The sequence below is a fragment of the Callospermophilus lateralis genome, chromosome 12 (genome assembly GCF_048772815.1).
Source record: "Callospermophilus lateralis isolate mCalLat2 chromosome 12, mCalLat2.hap1, whole genome shotgun sequence".
NCBI lineage: Eukaryota > Metazoa > Chordata > Mammalia > Rodentia > Sciuridae > Callospermophilus > Callospermophilus lateralis.
Genome location: NC_135316.1, coordinates 109,301,721 through 109,325,095, shown reverse-complemented (window position 1 = coordinate 109,325,095; position 23,375 = coordinate 109,301,721). Strand labels below are relative to the sequence as shown.

General features: G+C 53.5%; 1 protein-coding gene across 1 annotated transcript in view; it reads right to left on the bottom strand.

Moving 5' to 3' along the window:
- Col4a2 (collagen type IV alpha 2 chain) overlaps positions 1–23,375 on the bottom strand; it is a 148,923-nt gene that overhangs the window by 55,243 nt on the left and 70,305 nt on the right. The gene's annotated exons all lie outside the window — the stretch shown is intronic.

Sequence of the window (23,375 nt, the reverse complement as noted above, 5' to 3'; positions counted from 1 at the left end):
GCTATAATCTGCAGAGAACTTGATATAAATTACCATCTTCTACCTCAGCAGCCAGAGGAGGGTTTCTGGCTAAAGAGTTTGAGGGGAAAAACATTAGATGGAAGAAAATGTGATCCTGAATGACATAAGTCACCGTGTGAAGTGGCATTGGTCTGAGGTGAAAGAGTGAACCGACTCGGCCGCTAGTCTTTTTCATAAAAAAATTTCCAAACAGATTTCCCCAATCCCAGCTGTGTCCTCAACACAACGCACGCGGGGTATGCGAGTGCGTGTCAGCTGCCAATTCCCCGATGTTCCAGAGTAGGGCATCTCTTCTTCTTCTTCATACAAAAATAAGGGGTGTCTGGAAAGACTTTTGTCCACCCCCATTAGGATGGCTATTGTTGAAAACAAGAACCCCCAAGCCCCAAATTTGTGAGGATGTGGAGAAGTCAACCCTGTGCATCGTTGGCAGCAATGTGAGAGGGCGCAGCGCTGGCTGGGGAGAGGGTGATGTCGCCTCCCAGCACCAGACGGTGTCACAGGATCCCACAGCTTCACTCCCAGTCAGACCCCAGAGGACTGGAGGCAGGAACTGAACAGATACTGGCACCCTGGGTTCTCAGCACCATTCACATAGGCCAGGGGTGGACACAGCCCTCGTGTGCTCACATCGGCCAGGGGTGGACACAGCCCTCGTGTGCTCAGCACATGACTATTAAACAAAACATGGTGTGTCCAGAGAATGGACGACTGGCGGCCTTAAAAAGGAAGGAGGCGGGGCTGGGCTGTGACCCAGGGTAGAAGCTTCCTTAGCACACGCAGGCCCTGGGTTCCATCCTCAGCACCACAAATACAGAAAGACAGAGGAGGGGAGGAAGTTCTGATGCCAGCCGCAACAGGGCCACTCGTGAGGACTTGGGCTGTGACATGAGCCGGTCGTCAGGAGGCAGACGCTGGGTGACCCCACTCCCGCGAGGCACTTGGGCAGAAAGCGGGTGACAGGTGCCAGGCTGGGGGGGGTTCTTTTGCCCCATGGGTACAGAGGATCAGGTTCACCTTCCCAAAGGTGAAGATGACCTGCAGGCGTGTGGTGGTGACTGCCGCCTACCCATGCGCCCCGAGGCAGCCCCAGGTGCAGTGTGGACGCCCGGGGCAGGAGCACTGGGTGGTACTTACCTCTGGACTGTTCTTAACCCTGCACTGCTGGAGGTGTTTGTGGGGGCCTAGATGTGGGGTGACTCTTGGGGGGAACCCCTCCGTGCAGATCAAGGTCGGGCAGGTAGGTAAGATTTGGAAGCCCCAGCTCTGATCTAGGGGCCAGCCTCCTCCAGACGAGGCCAGCTCTGTCCTGGCCGGCATTTCATTCTAGAGCTGTATGCTTCCTTCTCTGCCCACCGCGTGTTCTGGGAGCGGTCAGCCTGTGGGGGTCAGCTTGTGGTGTAGGAGCATGTGCCCCCTTAGTGGCCTCCACTCAAGGACCACCAGCAGGAGAAGCCCAAATGCTGCAGGACCGTTAGAGGACAGGACAGATGCCGGGTGGCTGCCACTGCCCTCTTGCCAGGGAGGAAGACCTGGTGAGGGGGACAGGCCTGAGGGAGACACGCGCCTGTTACACTCATGGATGCTGAAGCTCAGCAGATCCATTTTCCTGCCTTTGCTATAAGTTTGGGAACAAAACACGTTTGACTCTGATTTTTACGGCTCTTTCCAGGCTGTGCACATTTGTGCCCTGCGTGTGGCTACACTAGGATGTGCCTTCTCGGGGTCACACTCCACGCCAGGCCCTGTGTCCCCCATGCCGAGGCTGGGTGCTTGGCAGCATACACAGTGAAGCTCTGTGACTGATCGATGACATCTCTACTTTTACTGTCCCTGTGCTGTGTCTTTCCAAGGGGATCACTTTCCAGAGCTACCAACAGAAGGGCACGTCCACCACAAGGACACGGGACGTGTCTGACGGGTGGACACCAGGCCCTGCCCTGCATTTGCTGACCTATCCTTGTTCCCTTTGATGGGAAAGTGACTGGTTTCCTTCCGTTATCAGTCAGCTTCTCTCTGACCTTCGTTTCTTGGTGGGAGACGGACATATGGAATATATCGCTGGTCTTCCCTTTCCTGGAACATGCATTTTTCTTCCTGTGAGGGGACGTTCCCATAACATAAAGCCAACAGCCCTCAAGCGCAGGCTGCTGGGGCTCCTGGTGCACTGGGAAGCTGAGCAGCCGCCACGCAGATCTAGTTCCAAACACTTTTATCTCCTAGGAGGAAACCTGGCCCCTGCACGCAGTCACTCCCGGCCTCCTGCCCTGCCCCTGACAGCTGCCCATCTGCTTTCTCTCTCAGAGCATCTTCCTGTTCTAGAAATTTACATAAATGAAGTCATATTGATGTGGCCTCTGGGTCTGGCTGCTGTCACTGGAAATGCCTTTGAGGGCCACCCCCACGGCAGCGGGCAGCGGCACCTCATGTTATGGCAGGGTCATATTCTGTTGCATGGACATGCTACAACCCCTTCCCTCCATCTGTTGTTGGACATTGGGGTAACTCTGCCTGTTGGCTGTTGTGAGTCCTCCTGCTGTGAGCGCGTGTGTGGACATGTGCTGAGTTCCTGTGTCCAATCTCTTAGGTGTGTCCCTGGGTGTGGAGGGCTGGGTCCTAGGGCGACTCTGTTTCGTTTTCGGAGGTGTTGCCAAGCTTTCCTCCCAGTGGCCGCGCCAGTTTACACCCCCGCCCCCGACGTCCTCAGCAGCACCCGCTCTTTTCTTGGGTATAGCCGTCTCCTAGGGGTCTACATGGGGCAGCTTGTGGGCAGTTCCTCCTGAGCTTCTGCTGCAACGTGACGGTCCACAGAACCGAGTCCAGCTTCCTCTCTGAGGCAGGTCCTGCAGTCTGGGAGGAAGAGGGCTGAACTGTCCTTCAGGACTGAGCCCTCACTCCTGTCCACTGGATGACCCTGCATTGCCGGGATTAACTGGGCATTGGAGTCAGGGCCCAAGGGTCAGGGTGAGACTTTCCCCAGGACATCCTGCCCATCAGGGAAGTCCAGCGGCAGGGTAAGGTGCAGCTGGGGGACCAGGCAGGAGAGGAGGGTTTTCCTGTGCACTAATCAGCGTCATTATCCACTTCCACCTCAGCCCAAGAGCCCCACTGGAGAACTCCCTGCATCTCCTCCTTTCCTTTTGGAACATGTGATGTAAAATACAGATTGACTCAGGAGGAGTAGGAGTCTACTTTAAATGTCTTCACATAAATCTCAAAATCTCCTAGATTCTTAAGGTTCCTACAGTATCCTTGATAAGAATATCACCCAGACTATTTCTCATAAGCCAGCAGAGGCTGTGCCAAGGAGCCGTGAGGTCATCTACCAGGCCTCTGCCTCTCCCACCACCAGGCGATCCTGCGCAGGCAGGTGAGCCCTCTCCCAGGAAACGGAATCGCGAAAAGCACCTCTACACAGTGCTTCTGGGAGGAAGCACTGTCACAAGCTGTAAAAATGATTGATCTCATTTTGTCTCCAGGTCAACTGCACAGAGTGGTCAGGACTCCAGTAGAGGGGAGGAGACAGCTGGGTCTCTGAAGGCTCAGAGACGGGCTGCCTGCAGTCTACCCTCAGAAATGCAGAGCCCCAGCCCCGGGCTGCATTTCAAGTGATCCCCAAGATGTCCCTCTGTGTGAGAATCAGCTGGGCACAGTGGTGCACACCTGTAACCCCAGCAACAGGGGAGTCTGAGGAGGAGGGTGACAACCTTGTGACAACTTTGAAGCCAGCTTCAGCAACTTAGACCTGGTCTCAGAACAAAAAATAAAAGTGCTAGGGATGTGGCTCAGTGGCAAAGTGCCCCTGGGTTCAGTGCCCAGTACCGCACGAAAAATAAAAAGTAAATAAAAATTTAAGAAAGCGTGAGAGCCTGCGCCAAGCCACCCTGTCCCCTGCCGGAGGTTCTGAGGGAGGAGATGGTTTCATTTAGTGAGAAAAACCACTTAAGCACAGGTTGGAACTCAGAAGAAGGTCTGGCTTACTGAGCCAGGCAAAGGGAAAGGGAGGGTCAGGGGTTCTATGGTGGGACACATCGTGGTCACTGCGATCGATGCCCTGCCTCTCCCTTTGTGAAACCTCTGCTGGGGCGTGGCTCAGGGTCGGGCTGGCAGAGTCCAGGTGCACGTGGCCAATGTCCCGCGACTGTGGGGAGAATGCGCGTGGAGTGCCAGCACACCACACCTGCCTGGGCCTGGGATCGCACCCCTGAAAATGGGGTGCACTGTAGTCAGAGGGGCGTGTGAGCAGTGACCGCGAAGCAGACGGGAAGGGTGGGATGGGGGGCGACCTGGTTCTATCGCATGTTCACACAGCCTCATGGTGGCAAAACATCCCTGGCCAAGAAGGACAGCAGAGAAGGACAGACAGACCCCACGGCACTTCACAGCAGGGCTCTGGGCCTGCAGAGCAGCTAGAGCAAGGCAGGGAGCAAGAATGGGCGCTGCGCAAGCGGCACCCACGTCTGAATAGCCGGAAGTCCCTTCTCCTTCCCAAGCCCCCCTTCCTGTCTCATTTGCGTGGGCTCTGGTGCCCCCAGACACTCCTATCCTCTGCGGTGCCTGGGGGACCCTCCCTTCCCCTATGGGTCAGAGCTTCCTGGCCCAGCCCATTCAAGGATGCCGCTCCTGGCAACCCTCTGGGAATTCCAACCTAAGTCCTAGATAATTTCCACCCACCCTTTGCCACACATTAGGAAATATGTAAAATGTCCCCAAAGACAGGACTACTTTTTAGGATCCAGGAAAACAATTTCTCCATCCAACATTTAGAAATGTTTATTGTTCTTCAGGATGAGTAGTTAACATTTGTGAGCCATTTTTAGATCACCCTGGAGGATGGATTAAAGCATATGCCAAGTTGACTAGTGTATTAGCATTTGTGCAGAATATCACATGTACAACCACCAGGAAATAGTGGTTATTTCATGCCACACAGTCTGAGCTAAATCTGCCACCTTCCACCTGTATCTTCTTTCTTAATATATAGCAAAATATCAGCCCCACACCTGGGTACACTTCTATATTAAGGTTCCAGCTTGCTGGTCACGGTGGCGCATGCCTGAAATCCCAGTGGCTTGGAGGATCCCAGAGACAGGAAGGTCGTAAGTTCAAAGCCAGGCTCAGCAATGGCAAGGTGCTAAGCAACTCAGTGAGACCCTGTCTCTAAATAAAATACAAAATAGGGCTGGGGATGTGGCTCAGTGGTCGAGTGCCCCTGCATTCAATTCCCTATGCCAAAAAGAAGAAAAAAAAATTCAGCTACATGGGGTAGAATGATATGGGATCTGCTCTCCCCGATTATTAGGCAGATTGTAGAATTAGGGTCCATATAAAGTAACTGATTTGCATATGCCATGAAACAAACCTTTACCCTTACCCCATAATATTCAAACATTTACTTAAAACGGATCATGGACCCAAAGGAAAGAGCTAAAACCATAAAACTTCTCAGAGAAAACATAGGGGGGAATCTTTGTATTTTTGGATTGGTAAAGTTCTCTTACAAAAACACAAACATCACAAATCATAAAAGAATGTTGACAACATAAAAAGCTGGCTTGTCAAAAGATACTGTTGAAAATAAAAAAGGCCATAATCTTGGAGACGTTTGTAGAACACATGTTTGATAGATGATTTCTACCAGAATATATTAAAAAAAAAATCTTGCCAAACTCAATAAGAATGAACAGCTTGATTGAAAAATGTGGCCAATGATTTGAACAGACACTTCATCAAAGATGTGCAGATAGAAAATGAGCCTTGGAAAGATGCTGGGCATGTGGATCACCAGGGAAGAGAAGGCAGGTCCCAGGGAGACAGGATGCGGCCTAGTGGAACAGTACCATCGGGAGAAAGGGCCGGCACTGCCATGTGCTGGTGAGGACACATGGTCCTGTGTCCCCCTGGGAGAGTGCAGCACGGCTCAGCCACCGTGGCAGGCAGGGTGACAGTTTCTTACAAGTTCAACCCACCCCTGGTCCAGGCTTGGGAGAAATGTCCTCCCGCCTGTCAGCAGGGCCTGCCTGACAGCGCGCACAGTGCTTTACCAACCTAGCTCAAAGCAGACCAACCCTATGCTCGTCAGCTGACAGGGAATGGATCCACAAACCCAGGGACCCAGGCAGATTGGACCCCGCTCTGCGGTAGAAAGGAACCGAGTGAGACGCAACAGAGAGGTGAGTCACACCCGCCTGCCATGTGACAGGAGCCAGACGCGGAGGCTAGGCTGGCTGACCAGACCCCCAGGCCATTCCAGAAGAGGGACGTCTCAGAGCGAAAGCAGGTCGGAGGTGGTCAGGAGCTGGAGGCCGAGCAGGGCTGACCCCAGGGGCAGGGAGTGACTTCCTGCCATTCTTTTGGTGTCACTGGGGGCTGCACACCTTCGTCAATACTTGTGTGTGGAATGCCAATCACACCTCGGTAAACATGGCCTAAAAATAGAGGAGTTGGACAAAGCAAAGATGAAGACGACCACCCCGACATCCATGGTGACCTGGGGCCGGTCCTTTTGCTGTGTTCCTGCAGTGAACTGGGAAGCAGATAGTGTGTAGGGAAGAAAGAGCAGCTTTACAACAACACGTGAGAAAGCTCGCAGCCCAGCGCTTTCTCCAAGTGTCTGCGGGGCGATAACAGGGCGGGCAGACCAGGGTGTCCTCCTGCAGGAGCCTGGTGGGCCTGCAGGAGCGCTGGCCGCAGGGGAAGCGCGTGGGCACAGCAGGGTGCGGAGCCAGACCTGGGCTACACTGGGGTCCGTTCTGCTTGATCTCTGGGAAAAGCCACCAGACAGAAGGTGCTGCCCACTGTTCTCAGACATGAGGACGGTTCTGCTGAAGTGACTCGACTCATCCACATGGTAAAGCAGAGAAAATGGATCGTCTCCTATTCCTCCCACCCAGGACCACTGAGCTGGAACCCTGTGTCCTGTTCGGAAACAGCCACACTTGGGCAGCACCCTCGTGGCTGTCAGCCCAAGGCTGGGCCCAGCTTTTTATAGTCTGGGCACGACTTTAAAACATGTTGGAAAGCTCATCTTCTGGGAAACCTTTCATCACCTCTGAACTTTAGCAATAGATACATTTCATCTCCCTGAATGTGAATCATTGCCTAACAGGCTGACCAGACTTCCTAAACCTTGTCCCCTAAAAGGACGTGGACTTCGAGTGGGGATGAGTCGAGGTCCTGGGGGGCGGCAAGGAGGAGAAGGCAGGGTCAGGGCCCTGGGCAGCACACACAGAGCTCAGCTTCAGGCCTCGGGAGGTCCTGGCTACGTGTAAGACCATGCCAAGGACCAGGGCATCCTGGATGTCGCTGTGAGTTAGCAGCACAGGGTGGCTCTGGCCTATAGGTAGGTGACCAGAGAGGAACAATTAGAATAGGATGTAACTAACGGGTTACCAAGATTGTGAAATAGCTGGTAATTAAAGCTAGGTGTCTGCCTTCATGTCTTCAGTTTCAGGCTATTAATTTCGCATGCCAGCTGCAGGTGTCAACATTTTACTAGCATTCTCAGGTCACAGTCGCACCTAAGAGGGTGACATAACTCATGCTGGAGACAGTGTTCTAATCGCTCTGCGGTTCTGACTTTGCCCCGCGGGGCGCTCTGCAGAAGTGAGCGGCTAACAGCCCATGAGTGCTGCCCACAGCAGGAAGTGAGAGGAACTGGCCAGCCAGTGGCCTCCCTGCTGTACCGCTGGGGCAGGCACATCCTTGAGAGTGACCTTCTCATATCTGTGGCGAAGATCAGGGGCAGAACAAGAGGCATATCTATGTTGCATTTAGACTAAATCGCCGTCCCCACGTGAAGAGAAGCACTCCTGAGGCAGCCCTCTTTTGAGCTGGCTCTACCTCGAAAAGCAAATCACCAGCCCACTCCCTGGCCAGCTGAGGACAGGGCTATGGGCAGGGACTCCGCCGTGGCTGTGGGGCACAGCTTTCCTGTCACCTGGGTTTCAAGTGCTCCTGAGCAAAACAAAGAGCCCCATGTTCTGTCATAGGAACACGCTTCATTATTTCCACTTGATCCTCCTCCCTCCTCGGCCTTAGTCTGCTTATCTGCTATTTCAAGTTAGCTTTTGTATTCCTTTTAAAAAAGATTTTATTTTTAACTTACGTACAATGAGATTCACTCTTTGTCACTCAGGTTTTTCTTTTTGGTGGTGCTGGGGGTCGAGCCCAGGGGCTCGCAGGTGCTAGGCAAGTGCTCTACCACACTGAGCTGATCCCCAGCCCTGAAACCCACTTTTCGCTTTTTAATGCGCAGCGTGTAAGCAGCACTCAGGATCTAGAACGGCTCCCCCGCCCCGCCTCCCTGTGCGGCCTCTGCCAATCACTGGTCCCATCTTCCGGTTTCCCCATCCTGTTCCAGACTGTGGCACATGGGGTCATGAGGAAGCAGGCTTCTGGGTCGGACTTTTCCCTGGGCTAGGGCACTTGAGGATCACCCTGTTGCATGTATGAGCAGCCCTCTGCTGAAGGGGGTCTGCTGGGCCCCCCAGTCGGCCCCAGCAGCTGTTTGGGTGAGTGCTTTGTGAAGGTCAGGACTACTGACTCACATGGAACCACTTAACCTCCTCAGGCTGCAGCACTGCCCTCTGATGGGCCGACCTTTGAGGGCCCCTGCGGGCAATGGAGGGAAGCCCCGGGTGCCCTCATCCCTGGTAGAGGTTCCCACAGGTGTCTACATTTCTACTAGCCCAGACTCGGTTCAGGTCCAGAGCTTCCATCTATGGCACTAACATCCCCTCTGACACCCTTCCCTGGTGAGACGATGCCTCGGCCTCCGTCGGTACCAGGGACTGTGAGCCGGGACCGTGTGGCTTGCTCAGAGGCAGTGGGCTGAGACTATAGTTCTGGTCCCTTTAATCCTTTCTGTAAGACAAAAGGTGAGCCTTGCTAGGAGGAGGGCACCATGGGAGGGCGAGCCACACGAAGCAGACCTGGGCCTGGCCCATCACCCAGAGCAGCCAATCAGATGGAGAATTCCTTCTGTGACCAGCACATGGCTACAACTCACACAGAGCCAGGGAAAAGGGTAACTGAAAGGAGGCTCCAAAGTTCCTACCCAAAGTGTGGATTCCATTTATCGTGGATAAAAAAGCTTCACCTTCTCATGAATTATGGCACAAATACCACCTGTCTTTCTGATATGGGAACATGAGCCTCTTCACTAGAAAGAATCTTGGAGTGGCCTCCACTAAAAAGTGGGTCAGTATGCAATTACTTCTCAGATTCATTGTTGCTCTTGGCCACGGATAACCTACTGCTTCTCAAAGGCTTTGTGAAGTATCAGTTTGGAAGGCCTCAGAGAGCATGGGGCACCTATGAGGTCCAGGTGGACAGCTGGTCCTGGTCTGGAGCTCACCAACAACAGGCCCCCAGGATCCCCTGCAGACCCCTGAATCAAATCTGCATCCTATCAAGACCCCCAGCTGACTCCTGTGCTCGGTAAAGCTGGAGAAAAATCCCTGGAGGAGGGGTCCTTCACTGAGGGAGTCGCGGACCTGTAGAGTTTTCTGGTCCAGCAGTCTGGAAGGTGTAAGGGAGCCGGGGAACGGAGATTTAACACCCCCAGCACTTCCAGTCTCAGCCAGGCTTGGGAGCAAGGAGCGCGTTCAGCTCACAGGTGGGAGCTGTGAAGAAATCTCCAACCGAGGCAAAACATGGGACTCCCCTCACCCCCGTGCCCCCGCCCCAACACTGGGCCTGCCTGGGCCTGCCAGGCCACGCGGGAGGTTCACGCTGCATACCTCTGGGGGCGCACTTCTGCTTGTGAATGAATGTGGAGGGTCTCTGGGACCCCTTCCCTCCCTGCCTCGCCAAGCTTCTGCATCTTATCAGGAGGTCTTTCCCACAGCTTTGGGAGGCCCTGCTTCCCACCACAGGGCTTCCCCACGCCTTCCTGTTTCCCACATGACCTCCCTGCCTGTGGCTCTCTCCCGGTCCTTGCTAGTAGTCTGCTCCAGTGAGCTCCTGGAGATTGGCGAGTTTCTCTGCCACCTCAGGGCCTTGGCCCAGGTTGGCCCTGGTGGCCCACTGTCTCAGAGGCCCTGGAGGACAGAACTCTAGCTCGGCCTCTCAGGATGTTTTCTTGGCCTCACAACCACATTAGGCTTCTGCCACAGGACACTGCAGGGTATGGTCGCTCTACAGTTCACATGGGACCACAGAGCCCTTGGAAGCAGGGGCCATCCCTCCTGTCAGCTCCTGTGCCCAGTGTCTCTCACCCATAGAACAGCTCTACAAACCTTTAAGTGGATGGATCACAGCACTGCCATTGACCGAGTTGTCTCATTCCAAAAACTTGTGTTCTTCCCATACAACATGTTCTATTTTGAGGCTATTATTTTTTCCTCCTCCTCCTCCTCCTCCTCTTTTTGCAGTGCTGGGGATGGAATCCAGGGCTTCACACATGCTAGGCAAGCACTTTGCCCCTGAGCTACCTCCCCAGCCTTAGTCCCTTTTCCTGCACATTATAATGGCTTCATGGTTTCGGAAGCACAGCTTCTGGGGGTTATAGAGCAGGGGCCTTCCACCCTCTCATCTGCCCCACCTCCACTCAATTCCATAAATCACCTTGGTGCTCTGGAAAGTACCCCACCCACCAGCTCTGCACCTCTGTTGTCTGCTGAGCCCGCCCAGTGGAATTTGGCTTTCACAGAGGGTCTGGTTTTATCTGTCTGTACTATCAGCAGACTGCGTTCCAGGCCTCTAACGCGAAGTCCTAGAGAGGAGACCACCCAGAGGGGCAGAGGGGGGCCAGTCCCTCAGAACCCCAGCGCTGGAGGGGAGGCGAGGACTCTGGGATGCAGGGCCCCTCCCGGGGATGGGCGTCCAGTCCTGGATGTGTGAACCAGCTTTCTGAGGACAACTGTCGGGGAGGACAAGCTGTGCAGGGGAACCTCAGGGGCGCGGGCCTAGCAGTTATGGAGAAAAGGGGTGAGTTGCCAACATGGGTCTGAGAAAAAGCTATAAAAGGAAGATTTTTCGATGCTTACCGAATATCTCTGTTTTGAAACCAAATCTTAGCTTTCTTATTGCCTTTGATGTTCCTGGGAGTGAGGACTGGCTAGGGGTGGAGGGAATGGTGCAGTTCCAGTGGTCAACAGTAGGTGGCAGTCAGCTGCGCTCTCAGGAGCGAGAACCCACAACCTTGACTTCGGCACAGATCTGCAAGCCATGTGAGGGTGTCAGAGCCGGGAGGCTGCTCTGTGTTAAATGACTCATCTCAGGGGGGCAGAGGGCACATCCTTTAACCTCCCATGGGAAAACGCTGATGAAAACTGTGCCTGCAGCGCTCCAGCGCTGTCTAAAGAGCACATCGAACTCCACTTTTCTTTTATGGGGTGATTGAGCTCAGTGATGCTTCTTCTCTTTCCCTTCCCTTTGACTTGCTCCAGGAAAACGTGCTAAGTATGCCCACTGGGGGCCTGTTGGACCCAGACCCATCAGAGTCCCGTGAGAGAGGAATTTCAAGTGACATTAGATTTGACCCCTGAGACTAAGTCGGAACAGCCTGAACTCAGGGTACTGCCTGCTTGGAGCACTTTCCAGCATAATATCTTTAATTTTCACAAAACCTCTGAGTAATACTCTTAGTGCATTCATTCTATGGGAGACTGAGGCAGGGGAGGTGGTCACCCACTGGCACTGTGAAGACAGGACTCATGTCAGCTCTTCAGGACACTGTCACCCACAGTGCACTCCTTGGAGGAGCATGTGACTTCAGACCTCGGATCGACCTGGTCTACTGATCTCCGTGAGGCTGTAATTAAGCTGAGAGCAGGTGGCCAGATTGCATACACAGAGGCAGAAAGCCTGGGGCTTAGTTAGCCCAGTCCTGTGGTGGCCACGCTGCATCTCTGCCTGAACCCACTGTGGCCCAGTGTTGGCCATTTCATGGCTCATTAGCCCCCTCCCCGCTGGAGAGTAACCGGGGCTGAAAGAGGAGGCCAAATCAGGCAGCTGGTTACTCTTTAGCCATGCTGGTCAGGAGGTATGCAGGGGAGGCCTCCAGTCTGCTGGCCGCGACCCTGAGAGGTGCACCCTGGGAAGCAGCTAGGCAGAGCCTCAGGGCCATGTGTCCTGCGCTGGCACAGCCTTCATCAAAAAGGGCTGCAGTCAGGGTTCCCAAAGGCCCGTGTCCCAAAGGTGGCAAGAAGACCTGGTGATTGAGCATTTCCTAAAGTGGGGTGAGCTGGCCTTCAGGTGTAGGGTGGCTGGAAGGCCTGGTGCAGCCTCCCAGGAGCAGTTCCCGGGAGGAGGCGCGCGGCTTGGGAGGCCCTGGGCAGCCTGGGGGCCACAGGAGCTGACATCTGGAAACAAGGCGAGGCAGAACTGGGCTTTCAGGGGATGGGTGCCCTCCCCACAGCAGCAGAGGGTCAGAATCACCCCAAAAAAGGGAGAGGACAGGGCAGAGCTGGCGGCCACGTGACTTGTGAGCAGAATCAGGGGGTATGGCAGTGCCCTCTAACCATGGTGTTGAGAGAAAGGTGGAGGCAGCACAGGTGCCGTGGTGACCCGTGAACAGGAAGGTCTGTGGAAGGTGGCCGAGCCTGGTGGCGGGCGGATTCCAGGCTGCCTGACCACCAGGGCTGTCCAGGAACAGAAGAGGCTATGGCTAAGGAACAACCAGAACTGTATCTGCTTAGAGCTTAGGACATTGCGGGAGGCCCATGCCACTATAGGGTACCCCCACGTGTATCTGATGATGGACACATGAAATAAAAGCTTGGGAAGGACTCCTAAAGACCCAGCTGGACTTGAGGTGATGGCGACGGCCCTAGGGGCTTGTCTGCCGTTCTTGGCTATTCATGCCTCATACTTCTTGTGGCCCCTGGAAGTTTTGTTTCATTCCTGCCTGGGATGGAACCCGGCCTCCCGGGGCCAGGCAAGTGCTCTGCGACTGAGCCCTACCCACAGCAGGCACAGTGGCAGGCAGCACAGGCTAGGTGGCCACTCCTTATTTAAATCTGTAAAAGGACATAAGATCTTGGAAGCGGGCCTCCGAGAGCTCTTGCAGAGATATTACCCAGGATAAGACCAGGCAACAAGGACAGTTCTGCAGCCACTGAGCCGTCAGAGCTGCTGGATGGCACCGTGGCCGCCCACACAGGTCTGGGCAGTGAACAAAGGGCTGGCCTTGCAGCCTGGCCGGCCCTGCAGATGGCTCTCTGTACATCCTGGATTTCCCTCCTCAGATTCCCTGGTGTAGGGTGATTCTTTGGACGGACACTGAACACACATCCGCAATTAAAATAAAGAACAACAAACCATGGGAGACTGATCTTTTTTCAGTCTGTGGAAAGATAACGGATGGTGCCTTTGTGCAGGCTTGAAACTCAGGGTCCTGGGCGGGAGGAAACTGAATGACATTCATGTCCATTCCAGAGAAGTGACTCAGCCAGGGCATGTTCTCAGGACACAGGACATTCGTTCTTTTTAATGGCATTTGTCAGAAGAAAAATGAGAAGCAGTTTTCCTCCATAAAGTGGAAGGCAACAGCCGGGCACAGCTGCGCTTCCTCCCGAGGGGACCCTCAGGCACAGTGCACGGGGCTCTGGGAGAACAAGAGCCATGCCGGAGGGAGTCGTCCAGAGACCTAGGGTGGCCTGTCATGGCCAACACTTGCTTTGGGGTTAGGATTTCCATCCTGCACTTTATCTGTCACCAATTACCTGTCCTTAATGAGACTGCTCCCAGGAAGCCTTCTCAGGTGTCTTTGTGACACTGGCCTTTGGGTGTGTCATCTGCTGTGTCTTACCAGGTGCCTGCTGTGGGCAGGAGCCACCAGGGAGTACTGGGGTTTTCCCTCTGTGCGTGGCCACATGAAAGGCTTTTTCACCCCAACACAGCCTTCTGACTCCAGAGGATGGCCCAGAGAGGGCATCTCTGCACAGCTGGTCCCTGGGTGGGCCACGGGGCACATTGTCTACAGGAAAGGGAGGTAGCAGAGCAGGGGTGGCAACTGAGGACAACCTCTAAGGCTCTCCTGGTACCACACTGAAGTCACTGTGAGGAAGCTGGGGACCTTCCAAGGACAAAGCAGTGGAGGGCAGCCTGGTTGCTGGCCTCTCAGGCACACACACCTCTTGCACCAGGTCAGGACACAGACCCCAGGGCCCTGTGGGCCTGCCGCTGCCTTCCTTCCTGAGCCAGCGGCCCCAGTGTCGGCTCCCTGGAGTTTCCTTGGACATCTCCAACGGACCTTGCTCAGCTTCTTTCTGGTGAGAAGGCTGCCTTTGAGTTTGCCATGAGCTCTCTTCTTGCCTGTAAACCTCTTTGGTGAGACACCTTGCTCCCTCCAACTACTTCAGTAGACACTTGTGGGTGCCAACTCCCATCTGTCCAGAGGGTCCACAGACAGCTCAAAGCCGCAGGTTTAAGGTGAACTTGACATCTCATTTCCTGCCCCCTGCTCCTAGCAGAACCCCCAAGCCTGCCCTTGTGCCCCTCTGATCCTCAGCTCTGTTAACAGCAAGAGCTCCTAGCTGGACCCCGAGCCCTGAAGCAGCAGAAACCTCGGCTCCTCTCTGCACAATTCCAGTGGAGCTTCCTGCTGACTCCTGCCCCCTTGGCTCCTTGGCTCCTTGGCTCTGAGCATCACCAAGACTCCTGTTCTCACTTCTGCCTCCACCCTCCCGGCCCTGTCTCGTCCATTCTCTCTGCTGCCTCCTTAGGTACCCTTCAGTTTTGGAAATCAAGTTGCTCTCACATCCCTTTCTACCTTAAAGATGTTAAGGCCACCATGGGACAAAATCCAGCACCACCCACAGGACATTCCAGGCTTCTCCTGGGTGCCTGGGTGCCCCCCCTCAGTCCTAGGCTCCTTGGAAGCTTGGCTGGCACCTTTCTTCTCTGATCAGTCCTCAGTTGCTCAGAGGAGAGCCTCTCCAAGGTCCCACTGTTACATCGTTAGAGCAGTCTTGTAGGAGGGAGGTATCCCCACACACCTGTCCTTCCCATTCTGAGGTCCCCGAAGGGCGGGTTCAATTGCTAGTGAAATTGGACACCACTTCTTTAACATTAATCCTGCTCTATGCATCCCATCTAACATACACGGCAGACATTCCTGGAGTTGGAGAGGCACTGCCTCAGGATTACTCTGCCCATTCCCCAGTGTGGCTATTGGGTGCCCTGCTTGGACCCCAGCAGCCTCCTGTGGGCCCAGCCAGAGGCTGTGCTGTTCCTGACACGGTCTGCAGCAACCCTGCCAGACCCCTGAAGGCCCTGCGAGCCCAGAAGTCTCCAGCCCTCACTGGCCTTTCAGTGGTCAGAAAGGACTCAGGCTGCCGCTGAGGACAGACACACCTGCATGTGTGTACACTCACACACTCACACACAGGCGTCGAACGCTTCTCAAATTTAGAAGATGTGAAGAATATATAAAAATATGAAAGAAGACAAAGTATAAGAGCGGTACGGAAGGTGAGCCTAGTCAGGGAAGCACTGCGGCTCATCTATACACTGCAAACCAGCTGGCCAGGCAGTGCATGTGAATGTCTACGCGAATTCTATTTACCCCAGAAGCTCACCCCAGTTACAGGGACTCTCTGGACCGCACTCCAGCAGGGACTTGGGTTTTGCCTGTGTTACAGCAGTCTTGCAGGAGGGAGGTATCCCCACATCATAGAACTGTTTGTGGTGTATTTCTGTTAATTTGCTGACACATTCCCATTATCCTGGGACATCTCTGAGACCAGGGGTCTTGCAAATTTTGAGGTGTGCCTCCAGCACTGCAGAGGGTCCTACGCCCATGACCACCTGAGACCACATCTAGCTGGTCCCCCATTATGTGCAGACCCAGAAGCCATAGAATCTATGGGGCAGCAGACTTGCTTGTGAGGGCTTCTTTCTGGTTTCAGACCCTGCTGGTTATGAATAACAATCCACATTCTGGTTTAGTTTACATCTGGAAACTATGGCTAATGTGTCATAGGATTTACTAACTCCCTTTGGCAGTGGTTTCTTTGAGCTCAACGTTACTCTGTCATGCAAAACAGTAGCTCTTTGGAAGCCGTGGTTTGACCTGCTTGGCCATCATAAGGCCAGCCATAGTCTTCCTCACACAGTGACTCACCAGAAGGGACTCCAGCCACACCGGAACCTACTGCCTCTGGCTGCTCATCAGCTCACCTTCACAAGCTGGTGCCCAGAGTCACCTGCTGTGAGCATAGAGCCAAGGGAGGGGCAGGAAGCTCTATTCTTGACCCAGAAACCAAAACCAAGGGGGAAAGAGGTATTTCAAATGGCACATAAAGTATTCACCTGGATGCGTAAGCATGGAGCCGGCATGGAAGGCTGCAGGAAGGGGTCCTTTGGGAGGCCACTCAGTCCTCCATCTTGTCTCTAATCCAAGCTAAAGGTCCCCCTGGGTAAGGTTCTATGTCCTGCTAGGAGAATGCGGGGCGTGGGGCAGGTGGGTTTGCGGTGGATCTGCAAACCTGAAGGGGTGGGAAGGCGACTACCCGCTCTCAGGCTCCTCGGTGGGGATCCCACCTGGATCTACTGTGGGTGTCTTCCAGGACACCCCGATCAACTTCCAACAGGAGTCCTAGACACGGCCACCCACTCCCCAGCCAGGCGCCCCTGCGGGTCCTCAGAACAATGACCATTTCCCTACTGCAGCGCTCCTGTTCTCTCTGAAGTAACCAGCGCACTCAGACTTCGTGAGGATTTATAATTATCTCCCCCAGCCAGCACCTCTCCTTCCTTTCCCCTCCCAGTGTGTTTAAAATGGTCTCGACTCCATCCCTGCTTCCCCGGGGCATCTAGCTCAGACCCTCCCTTCGCCCTGCCCTCTTCTTGGGATAGCTCTAGCGGTCCCTGTGTCTCTGCTTGTTCTGTCTCCTTGGCAGGGCTCTTCCTCCAACCCCAGGCTGCTGCTCTGCCAACCCCTCACCCTCGGCCCTGCTTCTTGCTGCATCTCCGTCCAGGGACAGTGGCTTCCTCATGTCTGCTGGGTGACAGCTTCTCATGGGGTGGCTCCTGATTCAAGTGTGGATCCCCAGCTCTCACCCCTGTCCCCTCCCATGGCCGGTGACTGTGTCCTGCATCGGAGAGGAAGAACAGAACCTTCACATCTGTGTGGGGTCCGAAGAGCTCAGCTGACAGGAAGTTCACTTTAGCAAGGCAAAGACTCGGAGAAGAGCAACACTAACACCGTGCTGTTACATTGTCTGCTCCCTTGTCCTGTACTGCTTGGGACAGTAACTGCACTCTTCTGAATGGACGGTCCCTCCAAAACTCACTGCTGACGTCGAACCCCGATGCTTGGTATGGAGAAGAGGGGCATTAAGGAGCTTGTCAGCCCCTCCCTGTGAGGACCCGGCCACAAGGTGCATCTGTGAGGCTGAGAGTCCTAGAGGCTGAGAGTCCTGGACGCCAAGCCACTGGTGATTGAAGTGGGACTGTGAGTGCAAGTCCTCACTCTAGGTGCTTTTGTTACAGCAGCCTGAGCAGGCCAGGCAGAGGCACAGAGGCAAGGTGTTTAAGGACTTTAGGGCAGGAATTCTTCATGCCCCAGGGAGCACAGAGCTGTGTGTCAGAGGCTGTGTGCAAGGACAGTCCTGCTTAGGAAGCGACGGAGCTGAAGCGCAGTGAAGCAGCTTTCAGAAGCCAGTTTTGCCTGCTTCGGTTCCCGTGGGTGGCAAGCACCCAGTGAAGCCCACTGCCTCTTCAGATGTCCCATGCTTGTGTGGCAAAGCCCCTCTGGGAGTCCCACGCGTCCTGTGGCAGGGAGTACTGCTCGCTTGTTTAGGAGACTTGGGCCGTACTGAAATGAGACGGTTCCATTCTCCTGAGCAAAGCCAACACCACCACTAAGAACGCCAAAAATCCAGCCCTCACCAAAAAAATCAGCCCTGCTTTCCGCCGTGTTTCCGCCCCCAGACTGTGTGCTGCGCCCCCCCCCCCGCCCCCCGTGACAGGTAGCCCACGCTGTGAATGTCACAGACAAACGGTGACGAACCTCCAGGAAGGGGCAACCCAGCAACTGCTGAAGGAGAGCCAGCTGGAAAATTGGGGGCTGCTGAGGCCAGTCCCATGGTTAGGAAAAAAATTGGAAATGCGTGGGTGTGTTCTCAAGGCCTTAGGAAAATTCCGGAAATCCAGCAGATGTTTTCTGTTAGGAGGCGTTGGAAGCCCCAGGAGCTACATCTTCTTCTTCTTTTTAAATATAAGTTTATTTATGAAATGCTTTTTCCTCTCAAATGGTTCTCCGCTCAGCTTACAAGATGGAACGCTGGCTGAACTGTTGGACTCACCAGGCCTCGTGCAGCCAGGACATGGGCGGGAGAACGTGACCCCACGAGGCACCACAATCCAGGGCCATGGGCCTAAATGACTTTCTGGATAGCTCCTTCTTTTCTCTTGTTTTCTGAAGAGGAACTAGAACTTTCTCTTTAACTGAATCAACTGTAAATGTGTTCCTTAGGTTTCAGGAGTTATTATATTTTTCCTCCTTTGGAAAATAATGTAATGGTCACGATGACCACGTTCCTGGTTTGGAGTGTGTTTTATATACACACTGATATTCAAGGGACCAGAGATCAAGTTAATGTAGAATATTTGACCCATGTGACTCTGACGATGGCTTAGGATGCGCGTCTGAATGGCCGTGAAGGGCTCTCGGTGCTGCAGCTGGCTGGTGCACCCACGTTTGAGTTACGGGACTGACCTTTGCCTCAGGAGGAAGGACAAAGCCTTCCATGGGACCAAGGTTTCAAAGCCACAAGGTGAATTTATGTTTTAAAAACATCCAAGATCTCTTAAATTTCTTATCTACTCAAGAACTTTCCCATTCTTACTACATATAAAGATTGGTCTGCACAGATTCTGAAAAGATTCAGTCTATGTAACAAAATGCACTTTCTGAATGAACAGAAAAGGGAGCTATTCTCTGGGCAAGGAGGTTGCACTAGCAGCCAGCACGGACCATGTTCAGGCCTGGCGCCCCAGCTGGCTGTGTGTCTTGGAGAGTTAATCTGATTGCTACACATGGTTACTGGATATATTGTGAATATGGAATGAATTCAAGAACATTGGATTCTCTTGGACTTGGGGAGATTACTCAAACCATCAAGAATTTTAATGGTGCATCCTACAGAAGGAAGTGCTGTGATCGTCAGCCACGGGAGCCGAGGCCAGGGCAGCCCCGGCTCCTCCCGCCCTCTGCTAGCCTTGAATAGGAAGCTTCCCCTGCCGGGAGCAGGTGACCCATCCTCTTCCTGCCAGGAAGCTCACAGAGTACAACACAATCAGATTTTAAAAATTAGGTCAGTTGTGTGGGAATTAACGTTTGAAAAGTTTTCATGCCAAATCTCTCAATTTTAAAGGGTTTTTGAAAAGTTCTGATATTCTCACATATTTCTCAAAAGTGGATTGCATCACCCAGGGAATGCTACACATCTGGAAAAGGAGAGGTTTCACAAGATGTGGCTTAACATGACACATTTGTTCTTGTCATTTGTAGGGGGAAAACAGTTAAGGGGCTCAGAGCTACAGGACTATAGGTCTGGGGCCAGCTGAACTTGAGGGGCCCCTTAAAATCCTGTGAAGGCAAACCTGGGCTTGCCTTCCATTCCCAGCCCCGATGTGAGACAGGACAGCTCGCTGCTACGCAGTGTCAGAACTGAGTGAAGGCCAGGGCTGGCTGGGCGGCCTGAATTCTCTCTCAAGAAGGTCCTCAACACATAGGCTTCCAGGGTTTGCAGGAAGAACGGCTCACCTTAACTCTGCCACTGTCTGTCGGTGACTCTGGACAACTGAGTGGACCTCAGGCTGTGTCCACATAGTGGGTGCTTGTGTGGGACTCCACTCTTCATGGGCCCAGGAGCAGCGGGCCTTGTGCCATGAGCTTTCTCTGCCCTCTCTCCAGTGCCCTCTTCATCCTTCTGCCTGTTTCTTAAACAGTCCTCAAACCATGACCAGGACACTCTGCATACAGTAGACAACCTTCCTCTGATTGTCAATGAAGACAACCTTTGTGGTTGACAGAACAGTCTAAATGAGCCAAAAAAAGGTAGTTTTATAACTAAGGAAGAAACTAGCTTTAAATGAATTTGGCCACATAAAGGGGGGTACTTTTAAGAAATCACCTTAAATTACCTGGGTTGTGGGACTCGATGGTTTCTGGCTCTGGCCTGGACACCCTTTGCTTTGGGATTGGCACCTCTAAACCATGCCTCTGACATTTAGCTTTTTATATTTACTGATGCTTGTTCAGTGGGCAGCTACCAGTTCCTCGTGGTAGATGTGTATTGTGTTATTTTTAGTTGTGCTTGAATAAGGGCACTTCACACTGTGTCTTTTTCCACAGAGCAGGATGCAAAAATGGCACAGAAATGGCTGAGGAGGAGAAGGGACAAGAAGGGGAGCAGTAGCAGCAAAATGACGAATCTGATCTTGATTCAGATTTTGTGCTTTTCTAAAAACAACTTCAAAGCCTTGAAAATCCTCCATGTCCTGGGGAGCTGCGTTCTGGGCTGCATGGGTCTGTCAGTTTTCCCAGGGTGGGTCACTTCTTTCTCACGTATGACACAGCTGCGTTCAGGCAAATCTCCACACATCTTTTAAAATCCTTAGAGGGTCAGTAAGCTGAACCAGAGAATTTCTAAAACTTGGATTCAAAGCAGCAAATATAAGTTTGCAAATTTGAAAACATGGTGGAAAAGCCTCTCGGTGTCCTCTCGTGGCTTCCAAATGCAGAGCGGATGCCTCTTCTGCCCCACTCCAACCCACTCCCTCCTCTCCACCCCACAAAGGACCATTCATCCCCATGGAGCTGACACAATCGCTGCAGGTCACCTCCTGCTGCAGTTCACAAGGCTCCTTCTACTACATGGCAAGTGGCCATCCAGCTCGGAGCTAGTACTGCTGTCCTCCAGTTTTGATTGACTCCAAAAATGTCTGCCTTGCTAAGATTGTGAAATATGCCACCTACGAGGTTCTTAAAAAGTGAAAAAATAGTTCAATAGTTTATTAATGGAAAACATGCATCCATCACTAAGTGGAAAGAAGAAATAGAGTTCATTTTTATAGTGCTTCTCTAGTGGATTTTCTCCCTAATCAGGCCCACGGATACCAAAACCTGAAACCCAAGGCCCCTTTTGAAGGACGGGGTGTCAGAACCAGGGGAAGTGCTGGCGCAGCCCTGGGAGGGCTTCTCTGGTTCCGGGCCGCACGGTCACGTCTCTGTGGTTTGCATTTGGCAGAACAGCAGTGGCGACGTCCAAGACTCTCCTGACGCACTTGTAAGTAAACGGCCTGTAAGACTCATCTTCGGCTAGACATCAATGGGGGTGGGTCCACAGTCGGCCCAAGGAGGTTTTGCAAACGACTGCCGTGTCACGTTGTCGGGGCTGCCTCGGGTCTTGGCAGGCCAGCTCCAGCTGGACAACATCATGACCAAGGATGGTAAGGCTGCGAGCAGCTGGCATTCCTCATGGCTCTGAAAACCGGGCCTCAGGAGGGCCGGCAGCCCACGGCCTGTGGAGTGCAGAGGCACTGGCTTCCGACGGCATGAAGGCACAGATGGGCACTCACCAGACCTACTTCTGGAGAGGCCTGTGCCCGTGGTTAGACGTGCCCGACAGTTTGCAGACTGGAAAGACGGCAGGGCGTTGTCCTCACCATAAGGAAACTGACCCCCGATCACTGCTAACTTTTCCTGAATTACTAAGGGCTGGAAATCACCTGTGAATCTTCCCTCACAGGGTAAGAGGGGCAGCAGTCATTCTAGTGAGCCTCTGAATGGCTTGACTCTAGAATGGAATTGACACACAAGGAGTTCAGGGCGTACCGTTTGGAGATCATTAGCAATATTAAAACAAGGGGTGGATTAGGGCACTCCGTGAGAGACCTGCACAGGCACACAGGTGTCCTCTCCTCACAGGCTTCATGCTGGCCCCCCTTCCTCACTCTGGGAGCATACAGAATCCCCTGCCCCAGAGGGTCAAGGGCAGTTCCCCAGGGAGAGCTACTAGGGAGCACAGGGGCTTGGGGGGCGGCTTCCCGTCTCCAACACGTGTCAAGTGAGACCACTGTGACCCTCTTACTTCGGCATCAGAGTACCTGCCAAGTGTCTGCGCGAGCTCTGGGGGGGCATTAAAACTCCTCAAACTCCGAAGGCCGACCCCACTTCAGGTGCAATGGACGGTCCACGCCACAGGCCAGGAGTGGTGACAGTGGCTGCCCGCTGAGGCAGGTGCTCGTTACAGGAGGATTTAGGGGCAGGGGGTGGTGGGGGGCGTATGAGAGCTCTCTGTACCTCCTGAAGGATATTTTTATGTAAATATAAACTTATTCTAAAAAATAAAGTCTATTTTAAAGTAATCAAAAGGAGCAAAGAGTATATGTAACTTATTTTAGCCTTCCTTTGACTTCCCCAGATGGAAATTAAACACAGCTGACATTAATGGTGTGCACTTCTAGTCCCAGGTACTCTGGAGGCTGTGGCAGGAGGATCCCTGAGCCCAGGAGTTTGAGGCCAGCCTGGGCAACACAGAGAGACCCTCATATCAAACAAAGAAACGAAAAACCGTGGCTAACTTCCACAGCTGCATCAAAGGCATTGATAGCGAGAGATTTTTTTGGAGAAAGTTTTAATTATAAACAAAATGTTATATTCAGTTAAACATAACGACTGCATCTAGAGCAGTGAAGTGAGATAGGAGGGGGGAGTGTCACGCTCTCGTGAACTTTGCAGAGCCAGGAGAGAAGGGAGTGGGGAGGGAGAGACAGACAGGCAGACTGGCAGGCGCTGAGTGGCCGGCACCTTCCTGGCATCCCGCCCTGGCCAGGGTCTCACAGCCAGGGAACCCACTGCTTTAAAGATCTCTCTTTTATGTAACCTCCTAGAAGGAGCTCAGTGGAAGGAGAGTGGCTCTTTCCCACACGGAGGGAAAGTGGCTGCCGCTGGACTCACTGGGAGATGACCCCTGGGCTCTGGGGCTGCCCATCAGAGGCACCTGGGACAACGCTGGCCACACCTGACTGGCATCTCACTTACTGACTTGACATCCTTGGAGGACACCTGTCCACTCCCCACTTCCCATGCCAACCCTGTGGAGGGGAACAAGCCACTGTAGCAAGTGGAGGCTGTGGCGGTCCAGCCCCTGGGGCCTCTGGACGCCCTGCAGCCGCCTCCTCCAGGTGCTTCCAGTAACAGCTGTGGGTAGTCGGCATGTGTCTGCAGACTCCATGACATCTTTTTACAAACTTGTCTTTGAATTAGCTGTCAATTGACACCCAGATCTATGCCAGCAAGCCGCGGGGGAGGAGGGACGGCGGAGGCGGACGCCAGGTCGGCACAAGGAGCAGGGCGGGGCTGTAGCTCCTGTGCTGGATGTTCCCTGCATCAG